At 39.6% G+C, this 14,190-nt stretch overlaps 1 pseudogene; it reads right to left on the reverse strand.

The window, feature by feature from the left end:
• LOC142376955 (dynein axonemal heavy chain 8-like) overlaps nt 1-14,190 on the reverse strand; it is a 56,827-nt pseudogene that overhangs the window by 25,062 nt on the left and 17,575 nt on the right.

A 14,190-nucleotide genomic window follows, 5' to 3' on the forward strand; every position in this document is an offset into this window, starting at 1 on the left:
AAGGCAATAAGAGGGAAATATAGACAGTCAGTGGATACTGGACGCAGGAGAGCCACGGAAAAGTGATGCTCCTCTATTTTGAACTGTGCGAGCAGGTTTGGGGTGGCAAATGCAATAAGGCCAGAATCGTTTGCACAAACGTAAAAATTAGTAGAACTTTAACATCATCCATGATAATCCTGATCAGTAGCCAAACAAACTGTAAACATAAGGCGCTCGCATGACGTTAAGCATTTTCTGGCGCATAATGTGACGTTTAAGAACCTAGAACGCCGTTTCTCCCAGTTGACACGGCAACACATAACCGGCGTTATCAGACATCTCCACTTTGGCCGGAGGTTTTAGAAATAATCGTTTTCTGTGATAAAAACGGGGTTTTGGTGTAAATGAGAGGCCAAACTGCAGGAAAATATCTGCGTCTTCCTATTGTGTAAACGGGGCCTCTCTCCAGAAGTTCAGTGAGGATCTCTGAATGATCCAATGTTGTCCCAAATGACTGATGATGATAAACAGAATCCACCTGTGTGTAATCAAGTCTCCGTAGAAATGCAGCTGCTCTGTGATAGTCTCAGGGTTCTGTTCAAAGCGCAGAGAGCATCATGAACACCAAGGAACACACCAGGCAGGTCCGAGATACTGTTGTGGAGAAGTTTAAAGCCGGATTTGGATACAAAAAGTAGGGATGGCCGGTGAAGCCTCATGAAGCTTCCACAGAGTTCATCTGATTGTGCCAGGAAATGAACCAAAGTTTCGGGGCTTTGAAACCACACAGAACAGTGGAATCTGGTGGTGCACCGCAAGTATCATCTGCTTCAACCAGCCTCATTGTCCTTGTTATACTTTAATATGTACAAAATAAAAAGCGTAAAAGAAAGAAAATTGTGATTTTATATGACAAGTGCTTGTGTTACATTGAAAGTGGCTAGTAGTTCTACTAGAACTACTAGCCACCGTACCTTGAAACCTTTATCTTCCACAATAGAAAATGGTTGCACATCCATAACAATCATATCCACCCACACAGAATCAAGCTTTTGCTTCCTTGACACTACAAAAATAAAATTCTGCATATCAAGAAAATAAACGCAGGGCAAACTTGTAAAATGCTGGATTCAAACTCATAACCTTTGGATGCAAAAGCCACTAAGCTAATCACTGAGCTATCAGTTAAGTGACTGCGTCAACCCACCATCTACATGATGTCTAGTTAAAGACATCATCCATAGCTAAGAATAATAGTACACTTTAGTTGTTTTAAATAATTCAGAAACACTTTGCGTAATTAACACACCTTTCTGTCAGAACACAGACAGAGAGGCGTTTGGTACACGGGACACAGCTGTGTAATAATGGCCGCAAGCGCTTTGTTTGTGATATGTGCTAAATAAACAAGTCCAAAATGAATGTATTGTCCTACATAACTTAGATTCTTAAATGTGCTGCCCCCTTATTTTAAGAAGAGAACTATATTAGCATGCATACCCATAATAATAATAAAGCTTATATTTACACTTGAAAAACAAAAACTAGCAAACATCTTACATCACACAATAGTATATTGTACAATAGTAGGGGTGGGCGGTATGGCCTAAAATGTATACCCCGGTAAAATTTGAGCCACTGACGGTATACGGTATATATCGCGGTATGGTACTTTTGTATATAAATTACAACAGAACAGTTTCTCAGTGGTTACCATAGCACCAAATAAACACTTTCAATCAGGATGTTTGCAGCAATATTAAATTAAATGTATTGTGCAAAACAGAAAACACAGGAAATATAAAAAATATATACGTTATATTTATATTTAAAAAACAAGAAAAGGTACATTTCCTCGAATAAACTCTGTGAGAGAAAAGCCGCTGCCTCTTGGATAACGGAACTTTCATAGGCGCCTTCCACTTATTCAACATGCTCAAATATGCGTCATGTTTCAGACACCCCATTTGTGCATGTTAAACTGCTTGTTAATACGATGAGTGTTTTATTACTTTCCATGTCTTCCAAAAGAGAAAATAATCAGGATTTTGAGGATGTTACCGTTACACACCAGCTGAGACGCAGGGTAGCAAAACATTATGGGCGTGAAAACGAAACTTAGAAAATCGGCTCGGCGCATGCGCAAAACCACAAAGTAGCAAATCTCGACAAGTAGGAGAAATCGACAGAACACCGGCTTTGACTCGTTTCATATTCCGGAGCATGGTTACCCCGCAGGTGGTAAAACAAATTACTCGTGTTACCTTGTCTTGCGATTACTGTCGCACGGCATATCCAAGCGGATGTTCAAAACTTTGCATTACTGCCATCTACAGGACTCATGAGCTATTGCGGTATAAGGTATGGCAAAAAAATCTCTACCGTTGGTGAAAAATACCGCATAAGGTATGATACCGTGCATACCGCCTACCCCTATACAATAGTATCACCTTATTAGGAGAAACCAAGGTGAAGTGATCCCAAGCCACAAAACGTTTCTTGCCAGAAGCCATGGAAAAGAGCAATGAATTGAATTCAATTCTGACAGGGCAACAGAACTGGTTGGGAAACCAGTTTGGGATTCATTCTCCTTTTATAGAGAATAGCGCGCCCAAGTGTTCAAACGATGAGAGACCTCTGAACCGTGGTTCCACCAAACAATGCATTCGGCGCTTCGGACGTCATCAATCACGTGATTAGCGCCATTTCATACACGCCCCGGAACATTGTGCCGAACCACTTTGCTTCACGATGATGAAACAAGCGCCGAAGCGTCCGTGTCAAACGAGCCATCCCTAACAAAAAGATTTCCCAAGCTTCCCAAGGAGCACTGTGCAAGCAATCATACTGAAATGAAAGGAGTATCAGACCACTGCAAATCTACCAAGACCCGGCCGTCCCTCTAAACTTTCATCTGGAACAAGGAGAAGACTGATCAGAGATGCAGCCAAGAGGCCCATGATCACTCTGGATGAACTGCAGAGATCTACAGCTGAGGTGGGAGAGTCTGTCCATAGGACAACAATCACACGTACACTGCACAAATCTGGCCTTTATGGAAGAGTGGTAAGAAGAAAGCCATTTCACAAAGATATCCATAAAAAGTGTTGTTTAAAGTTTGCCACAAGCCACCTGGGAGACACACCAAACATGTGGAAGAAGGTGCTCTGGTCAGATGAAACCAAAATCCAACTGTTTGGCCACAATGCAAAACGATATGTTTGGCGTAAAAGCAACACAGCTCATCACCCTGAACACACCATCCCCACTGTCAAACATGGTGGTGGCAGCATCATGGTTTGGGCCGGCTTTTTGTCAGCAGGGACAGGGAGGATGGTCAAAATTGATGGGAAGATGGATGGGGCCAAATACAGGACCATTCTGGAAGAAAACCTGTTGGAGTTTGCAAGAGACCTGAGACTGGGACGGAGATTTATCTTCCAACAAGACAATGATCCAAAACATAAAGCCAAATCTACAATGGAATGGTTCACAAATAAACGTATCTAGGTGTTGGAATGGCCAAGTCAAAGTCCAGACCTGAATCCAATCGAGAATCTGTGGAAAGAGCTGAAGACTGCTGTTCACAAACGCTCTCCATCCAACCTCACTGAGTTCGAGCTGTTTTGCAAGGAAGAATGGGCAAGAATTTCAGTCTCTCAATGTGCAAAACTGATAGAGACATACCCCAAGCAACTTGCAGCTGTAATTGCAGCTAAAGGCGGTGCAGTTTTTTATTTGCTAAAAACGTTTGACACATTGAAATTAGTTTCATTCCACTTCACGATTGTGTCCCACTTGTTGTTTTCTTCACAAAAAAAATACATTTTCTATCTTTGTGTGAAGCCTGAAATGTGGCAAAAGGTTGAAAAGTTCAAGGGACCGAATACTTTCGCAAGGCAGCATAGAAGTAAAAAAGAAAAAAAAAAACAACAGCTTACCTGTTGAAAGTTCAGTAGACCCAAAAACAATCTCAGGCTTGATAGCATCAATGTCTTGCTCAACTGAGTCGTAGTACTGGATTTCAGATTTAATCTGAATCAGGGATGGATTGCTACCCATAAATTCCTGTAAAAAAAAAAAATGAAGACAATTAAACCGTTATCATTATAGGGGAAAAAACAGCCAACATGTCTTCTAGGGAAAACAAACCTGGACTTTGAGGTTCCTGTCCACATTCCAAATCACCCTGAAAGGATCGAAATGCTTCAAAACGTCACTTGCTTGTTCCTTCTGGGAGCTGATTGCAGTTTTCAGATCGACCACAACTTTTTTAATGTCCCTGTGTTCAAAAACACTCTGGAAGAAATTGTTGCCTTTTGTGATGAAAATAGGACAAAAAAAAAGGGAAAATAAATTAATTTAAACACAGTTTTAACCAAACGTTGATCTTAACAATTTCATGAATAAAACCAATCCTGTTCAAATGATTGTTTTACTTATCAGACACCTGATTGTCAGATGAAAACAGTAAGCTATTTTGACAATGTCTGTTGTGGGATTTCATTTTTAAAGCAGTATTTGTGCAGCCATTGTATTGTTAAAAGTTACATTTTACGCAGGATAACAGCTTTTTGGGGGATTTAGGTTGCTTGTTGACTGCTGATAAGCTGCATCTTTATACGGTCATTTTCTGGTGGAAACTATAGCAATTGACCTTGTTATCCCATGGAAAGTAGTTTTGTTATCCTCAGATAAAAGTAGAATAAACTCATGATCTCGTGATAATGTCGTCACAATAACTAATTGCAGCCAAGGCCCCTCGCTCCTGTTTACACACACAAGTCAGTGCACTTGAAACATCTTCACAGACTTCTGCATGCTCGTATCTAACAACTTAAAAAATGTATGATATTAAAACTAATATAATACATGAAAGTTTAAATGAAATAATCCTAATTATAACTGATCAAATGACAATTTATGGGAGATCCCCATTTGCGGACTTGTTTTATCAGGTGTCTGCTGTCATGTATGTGCATGCTGACAGTTAGTAACCTTTGTTCTGTGTGTCATCTTGACTGTACTCCTTCTGCCAAGCAACACCCTTGCTAACCTCCAACACACAGTCAATAAGTTGATTTATGGCCTGTTGGATCTCATCTACATTGGGAATCATTACCTGAGGACAAATATCAGACATAGTAGCAACATTGTAGTGCTTGACAAGACAGGCAAAGAATTAAAGATAATGTATTTCCCCTGACCATAAACCATTGTAGCGAATGAAAATCATCCAACCATGAGTAGAAAGAAAACAATAACTCACCATATTGGGTTTGTCCAGTTGGGCTTCAGACTGAATCAGTGGGACCACCTTCGGCTTAATCTTTGCCCTCTGGTAAGTGCTAAAATACACATTTATTGATTTTACTCTTTCAGAGGTTATTTCCTTTCTTTGTGATACTGTTCTTCTTATTTAAACCCAGAAATACTCACTTGGTGCCACAAATTCTCCTTTTAAGGATCTCCAGGGATAACTTGGTGCTTTTGACAAGTGCATCGAATACCTTTGTACTGAAGAGTTCATAAAGCTTCTTAAACTCCTGAAATGAGGATTTTTTATTTGAGGCATTAATGCCTGTGTTGGCACACAACAGTTTATAGAAAAGACATGTTTTGCAGTTGGTATCCAATCATACCTTTTCGAACTTGATCTGTTTATCTTTCAATGGACCCTCTAAAAGCCTCTTGCTCTCTCTTGAGAAGGTCACACTCCTCCCTGAAATTTATATATATATGTATAAAAAAAGCTGAGATGCTAATTATACGAAAAGAAAAGTCATTTACATTTGTGCTACACACCTTGAACAGGTTCCTCCACAATCTTGGTGCCTTTTGGTTCATAAATAGCACTTAACACATTACCCAACTCCATAACAGCTCCTTTAACATAACTGCATTTGTAATCCAGTGTCTTTGCCCACTCCTTACAACGGTTCTGAAAAACAAAAGAGGAATAGTTGCACTACAAGCGTTTCAATGAAACAGAATTCAGAGTTCATTGGAAAACTCAAAAGTTTACTCAAACCACGACATCGAGCCTTTGCTCTTTGACAAAGTAATGATTGTTTCAAACTCACGTAATGGATGAAAAACACTTTAACTTCCCTTAATGGATATGGAGAATAAAAATAAGATGGTCATGCCTTATTGTGGTCAACCAGCTGCTGCAGCAAAGATGCACGGCCTTCTGGGAGCTCTATCAGAACAGTCTCAGACATGTCTTTGAGGACATCATCAATTTGTATCTTACAAATATCCTGCACCTGAAAAAGAAAGTGGCATCTAGAAGCGTGGCTTTTGTCCAAGAGAGCTGTCACACCAACCCAAACATATCTGAACAATGTGACATTTAACCTGATGTTGATACTTTTCAGTATCAGTAGAATTTTTATTCATCAACAAACCTTTTTTACAAGATTTTGGAGCTCAGACAGAGCAGTTTCAACATTTTGAAAGAACTTGTCCAGGAGGAGGGAAGACCAGGTCAGCAGCACCGAACCGTGTCGAAGTGCAGATTCCACCTGGACATTTTAAGGATGTAGAATTACAATCAAAAGCTCTTCAGGACACGTCTGCTCGAGACATTTCTCAAATCGGCAAAACCCCTTCCCACTGCCTACAGCAGGGTTCACATTCATCAAGTAACAATTTCCCACTAAAGAAGACGGACCACCTGCCGTACACACGGTATGAAAAGCTTACGTTTTTTATTTTTGAAGCCATCAAACTGTTGAAGTCTGCGGGTATGCTCTCACAAGTGGATTCAAAATCTTCCAGAATGGTCTATAAAAAGGCATACAGGTCAAATTCTCTTAAGTTAAACAATCCCGTAAAAAAAATGTAAATCCCGGTTTACCTTTAGTCTGAGGTGATGGGCATTTATTTTGCTTTCCATCTTGATAAGAAGCGAAGCCTGCGTTGGAACCTTATGCCCCATTTTCAACAAACACTTAGCCTCCCGAATGACTTCGGTTATTTTAGGGTCAAAGTTGACGACTAATTTTCCAGTATTTGGGTGGCGAACCAGCAGGGTAATGTTCAAGACTGTTATACGGAACAGAGAAAGCTCGTTTTAACAGTGTGCAATAATGGAATCGACAGGGGCTGTTTTCTGCCATTAGTGTCAAATTATGACATCAGAACAAGAGAACCAACCGTGATCTAGTTTGGAAACTTTCTCCATCCACGTTTCGTGTTGAAGAAGCTCAAACTCGACCAACATAGCTGCAGTCCCATTGTACATTCTGACCACATCTTGTCCCACGGGACTACATAGGATGTCCGAGTTTTCCTGCAAAGGAAGGGAGATTTGATCGTCGTTAAAATGTCACTGTGAAGTATAACTGTAAAGTTGTTTTGCTGATAGAAACTGTGTCTCACTTTCATGTACAATATCGGCTCCTCTATCTTTTTATAGAGGTGTCTGACCCAACCAATCCTGCCAGCCACTGGTGGCATATTTCTGGATAATGGAATGTCATCCTTCTGATTGTCAAAGACCTGCAAATGAAGTTTACAAAACATACTAAAATCATTAACAGTTTTCTTCCATTTTCAATTCAAAATGTTTCACTCATCTGAAGATTTCTTTCAGCTTAATACGTTTAATAAGGTTTATTGTTTGGTATCTAAGCCCAAGCAAACTGAATACCTTTTTCACAAACTCCACCTCTGAAGCAAAGTGCTGAAGAATAACACCCAAAATGTTGGAAATGTGAGTTGCAAGACAGGGAAGGTTCAGCTTCTGAAAACTATCAAAACAAATTTCATAGATTGCTTATATTTTTTCCTTTTAATGCCACAGTTAGAATAGAGTCTTCATGTCATACTTCCAAATTCTGCAAATTGTACTGACCGCTGTAGCAGGCAAAGAGCTTGCTGAGATGAGATGATGTTTGAGAAGTACGAACACATAAATGCCTGGAGCTGACTCTGTGGAAAAGGACAAGATTGTGGGGATACTCTGAGAATACAACGTCAATATTATTTTCTTTTTTCAGCTTCAAGCTGTGTCGATACAAGCAGTAGATCCTCATTCCTCAGAGATTCTACAATCTTACTAGTCCTTCTTTCTGTTCCTAAACGTGTAATTCTTTTAAGTGTGGCCATGTGTGAATGCAACGGCTGTTTGGAGTAAATGAGTGTTGCTGTGATGTTGCACGTATGAACCTGTTCCCAACTTTCACTAAAGATCTTCATCTGGTTGAGGCTTCCTGAAAAAATGAGCTTGAACCAACATTTGGGTACAAGCTGTAGATTACACTTACCTCAATGTGGCTCATTTGAGCCATGAACTTCACAAAATCAGTTTCAAATTCAGTCGTCCTCGGGGACAACATGTCATACTTCTTCCTTTTCAGATTCATGGACACAGTGTGGAATTGTCTGGCTGATTTCTCAATGCCTTCAATGTTTGACTTTTCAAGAGATTCAAATGTCTTGAACACTGTGATTATTTTCTTGATCTACAAAAGACAATATTCGTCGTCACATTGCAAGGCCTTATGATAGAAGTGGGATGGAGATTTAAGAGAATGAACAAAGACAACACCTTTTCAAGTTGCTTGCAGAAGCTCTCAAACTTGCAAAAAATCTGCATCTCTGAAACCTCAAGGAATGTTTTCCCAGTTTCTTCCATTACTTGTACCTTTTTTTTCTGGAAACAGGTCTGATACTCCTGATATAAGCATGTACAGACCTGCCAAAGATAAAAGAAACATGATGACAGCTACAGTCTACTGATGTCAAAATGTGTAATCTTAAGCCTTGGTAATAATAACCCAAATGTTTAGTAATATCAGCTTCAGTCACCTGCATTTTTCTGATGAGTTTTTCAGCATCTTGATCCCATATAAGACAACTGCCATCGTCAGTAATGTAGGATCTGCATGCTGTGACCATCTGATTTGTGATCTGGAAAAGTGGTCAGTTGTGTGGCTACAGTTTTACAAAGGGAGCTGGATCCTTGCACTGCGTCTTCTCATGAAAGTTACGTTTTCCGGTGACAACTTAAATATTTCAGAAACTGAACACACTTCACTTACTTTGACAAGCAGCGCAGACATCTTTTCGCTTGTATTGTAATATAGTGAAACACGGTAAATCATGTGAATGGCACTGATGACCTTCGGCACATTTTCTGTCATGGAAACCTGAAATCACATTTCATGATTTAGGAGGATCAATGAAGATGAATTATCATCTATTTCTACACTTAAGTTTGCCAAACTTGCAAACTTTTTACTAATTCTTTGTTAAAAAAAATGTATATAAGTTGTCTAAATAATGGCTGCCTGGATAGTACAAAACAATGTAATAAGGACATATTAATTCAGTGTTACCAAACACAAACTATTCATTAGAATCAAACTGTTAAATGTACATACGGGGTCACTGTTGTACAGAGGATGTAAGACTTTCTCAAGTGTTGACAAGAATTTGAAATTGTCTTTTGCCTCATTGACACGATATGTTATCCTCGTGTCGAGATCCCGCCACACCTGCACGGGTACAAGACTGCGTTAATAGGAATCCATTGATTGATTTAATAAATCTAGTCATTCACAAATGATCTTAGCATAGGATTTTATCAGAATACATGAAATAATTCAGGACTAGGCTCAGATGTGACACCAACACTTTCCAGTGAAATGAAACAGTGCCTACTCAGCATCATCTTAATGCAGAACGGCTACATACTGTACTGTGTTAACAAATAATCATTTCCAAAAACTATTTTTTTCATACATCTGTGAAGATCACCTACATGCAGTGAACACTGAATCCATGATCATTGCAAGCTATCCAACGTCGATATCTTCTACATTGCAATTTTCAGGCATTTGTCATGATTTATGTATCACAGACTGTTTTTAATTTCACTTTACATGCAGCAAACCTTAACTACATACACTAAAACTGATACAAAGTGAAAATGTTCAATAGCTTTGGTATTACTCTGTGTACATTGAACACTTGTGTCAGTACCTTCATTATTTTGGAATGGTTGAGATGGAGCACCATCACCACCGCCTTACACTCTGGGCTTTTGATGTGATCGATGATAGAGTTGTACTGTAAAGACATTCGTTTCCAGTGTTCTAACTCACTCAGTGGTCCGGCAGAATCATCCTCTTTCCTCAACAAATCACTCTCCATCAGGACCTGATGACAATGGATACATCACCAACATCACCATTAAGCTTTGCTGTCTGAGCAATCCTATCATATTTCCCAATCTTCCATAACTATCTGATCCATCTTGGCCTGATGTCACCATCTCTAACCAATGAGCTTTGTGCCCATCACAGTCATCGCAAATTCATTTTTAGCATTTAACAGCACAAATTAAGGTTGTTGGATCAAATATAATCTCTGAAATCTACCAACCTGCTCGATTTGTTTGCACCATTGCATCAGAATTTCTTCCAGCCGTTGCACCATGTCAAAGTTGGCAGCCGCAGCTTTCATATCACCCAGACAGGCCAGTTTAGACAAGTCAATATCTGTGACTGTTTTCAGATGAACGACGCTCTCATTGCTCCTCTGGATATCTGAAGTATAAATAAGACAAAGTACAAAATCATCAGTACTGGTTACAAACCATCTTTTGGTTACAGTATTGCTTGTTATTGTGTACTTCAACATAAGATGGTTTTAAATCAGTTGAGTAAGATTTGCCCGAGAGATGGAGCTTAAAGTTACAATCTTTCTAAAGAGCCACCCTCCAATAACTTATTCACATTCAGTTGGCAATAAATGTGAAACATTCTTACCATCTAAAGAGTTCAAAAAATGTTTAAAGGAATAGAAGAAGTTCTTTTTAAGTTTTGCTCCATGTCTAGACTTGTCTACAGCTCCCCAGTTCTGTCCTGTAGTAAGGGCTGGAAGCAGTGCATCGTAGGAATCCCTTATTCCTTTCAGGAGGCCATCCCTGGCATCAATCATTGAGAAAAAGATTTCCTGCAAGGCATCAAGAAAAGACAACCCATCACTTAATGAAATCCGAAGCAGAAAACATTTCAACTGTGAGGGAGAAACATGATTTGGTTTGAGATGTTAGGGTTCTCATGAAAATGTGCTCTTGCTTCGAACTACTGACTGACATTACATCAGCTGTGCCAAACTTTGGTACCTGATAATGCATCTGGTTGAGATAGCAGAGCACACAAATATAGAGAGCGTGATTTCTGTAAATCACGTAAAGAACATAAACCACTTCATTTGAAAAAGTAACAAGCAATCAGCTCTGTAAATTCATATGAATTGACCCCACAGAGGTTGAAAAAAGAAACGTTCAGATTATAAACCAACGGCCAAAACGCACAGCAGCTCACACCTCACATCTGGGCAACAGGAAAAACCAGAGCAGACTAAAAATGAATGTAAACGTGTCAGTCCAAGGGAATGAAATCAAACTTCTCAAAGCCAGACTAATATACGCAGATAATGCAGTTGGGAGTCGAATCCATCCTGCATGTATACACTCAACTAGACTTAATATATTCTCAGCGCTTCACAGATCTTATCCAGGAAAAAGGTAGAGAAGAGGAGGGCAACAAAAAAGAAGAATCACAAGGAGATGCATGCATTTGTAAAAACAAGTAGACCATCCACATCAAAGTCCGCCATCTTTTTACATAAGAAGCCCCCTCCCACGCTCAAGACGAGAAACAAGTTTGAAGCCAACACAGCACACCATGTCGGTGAGTCGTTACTCTGTAAACGGTGTTTCCGTAGATCAAAGGCTCCTCAGTAAACAGCCATTTTTTGTACGGTGGGGTGTTTGTCTGTGGAGGTTTTACTGCTCGCGTTAGTTTAACATAGTCATCAAATAACGTTGTGGAGCACATAACATTAGCTAACTGCTAATAATGCATTAAACTCCTAACATAACCTTAGTAAAGTAAAATATGTTTGGTTTTAATCCTTAGGTTAAAAAGACCAACAAATGAATAACTTTAAAGGGGAACTCCGGGGCATTTGAAGCGTGTTTCCATTGCTAGAGGTTGTCAAATAATGCTAGTATGACACAGAGAGGTGCGTATCTGCGCTCCCTGTGTGGAGATTGCTCTGTCCGCACAGCATGTCATGCGAGGCTAATACGTGGTGGCTAAGGGGCAAGCGCTAACCCTTCCACGTAAAACAACAACTTGCACACTGCAGAAACGTCACACCTCTTTATAACCCATCCGACACTGCGTTCAAGTATTTAAAACATTACAACAATATTACTGGGCATGTATTGTTGTAATGTTTTAAATACTTGAACGCAGTTTTTCTAGAGAATATAATTGTTTTGTATATGGGATTATCCTCCATCGACTCTTCTGGGCTTTCACATGCGCGAGCCTACAACCAGCCGGTGAGTTACATGCTGTTTATACAGTTGTTTTGTAACCTCCCCATGCCAGTAATGTGAGAACCATGCATATGGTTTTGATGGTAAGGCTTGTGACTTTATTGTCGGATGGGTTATAAAGTGGTGTGACGTTTCTGCAGTGTGCAAGTTGTTGTTTTACGTGGAAGGGTTAGCGCTTGCCCCTTAGCCACCACGTATTAGCCTCGCATGACATGCTGTGCGGACAGAGCAATCTCCACACAGGGAGCGCAGATACGCACCTCTCTGTGTCATACTATCATTATTTGACAACCTCTAGCAATGGAAACACGCTTCAAATGCCCCGGAGTTCCCCTTTAAGAACATTGTGCATTATCAAAGATCACTTCGCCATCCTAAATGGCTTGTGTATAAACAGTGTTTATTAGTGAATTAACTTTTTTATTAGAGATTCTCTTTGTATGACAATAACTGGACGTGACAGCTGTAACAATGTTATTATTGTGATGTAATACGTTGCTACACACACTGCCATGAGGTGAGCTGCTCAGGGAGGGAACCCGGAGGTTTAAGGAAGATGCTAAGCTAAGACGTAGCTGTGCCATTTTTATCTTTTGTCTTGTTCAATAAAGTTTCCAGAAGCAAGGGTAACACTTTAATCATCAAGTTTGTATAGAGTAGTGATAAAGAATAAGCTGAAACAAAAGCTTTTCTATAAAGTGATTACATCTTTTGATATGACACATAACACAAGAATAAATACTTAACAATTACTGAGACACGCCACCTTTGACCTTACCTCGTGTATGTTTTCTGGGTTCACAGGAATGTCCACTCTGGTCCGTGTGAAGGAGCAGCAGATCCCTGTGAGGCACGTTTTTGCTAAATTGGCTAAAAACAGCCTCATTGCTTTGCCCCCTTTGCTTGGTCCAGGATATACGCGCCCACATTCTGAAATCAAATCCAAATGGTTTTGTAAGAGATGAAAAAACATTCCAGTTCATAATGTTGTGTGGAATATCTGGGTCTTTATCATGCAAGATAATCAATCAAATTTGATTAGAAGACTTTCCCTAAAATTGTATCATCTATCGGTATTTCAGTTTTTCGAAAATAGGACGTTTTTCCTATTTTACTTCAAAAAAAATACTAGTATATAAAACCCGGCATAACAGCTGTCAAACGGAAAAAATTTCAATTAAAATAAGCATGGACAGTCTTTCCAATTGAAGACTTTCCAGATTTCTTCATACCTATTCCTGGGACTTCGGACTCCTGATACACAAACGAAATGGTTTTGCTGCCCCCCGAGGCGAAGAAATGATCAAAAGCGAGCAGCTAGTCAGCAAGAAAAAAGGAAGAACACAAAAACATTATTAATCATTGCATCATATTACGATGCAAGTATAAAACAACCAAAAACAAAACATAACCTTGGAACGAAACGTTTAGAAAGCATCACACCAAACTGAAGAAAAAGCCACAAAAATAACGCGTTATGAATCAATCCCACAAAACCTCAGCTGATCACCTGACTTCTGATTTGTGTTGGTGAGATATTTCTGCTTTTGATAGCATTAGTACCAGTTTGGAGTCACACTGAGGAGGAACTTACTGAAGGAGAATCCAAAACAAATTCCTCCACCTCTGTTGGTGCCAAAGACAGCCGGTCAGCCAGGATGTCAATCATGTACTTGTGTGCAGGGGTGAGCAGCTTTTTCCTCTCTTCTCTTGCCTGCTTATGTTTGGCCTGAAGGAAGACAAGAGTCGGAAATAGTGTAGAAGTGTATTTGCTCTACGTAACTAGAGCTGTATCTCAACGAATAAGCTGAATCAAATGGGCTGCTTTAATTCTAAAAAGA

Source organism: Odontesthes bonariensis, chromosome 3, assembly GCF_027942865.1.
Source record: "Odontesthes bonariensis isolate fOdoBon6 chromosome 3, fOdoBon6.hap1, whole genome shotgun sequence".
In the NCBI taxonomy this organism is placed as follows: Eukaryota; Metazoa; Chordata; class Actinopteri; order Atheriniformes; family Atherinopsidae; genus Odontesthes; species Odontesthes bonariensis.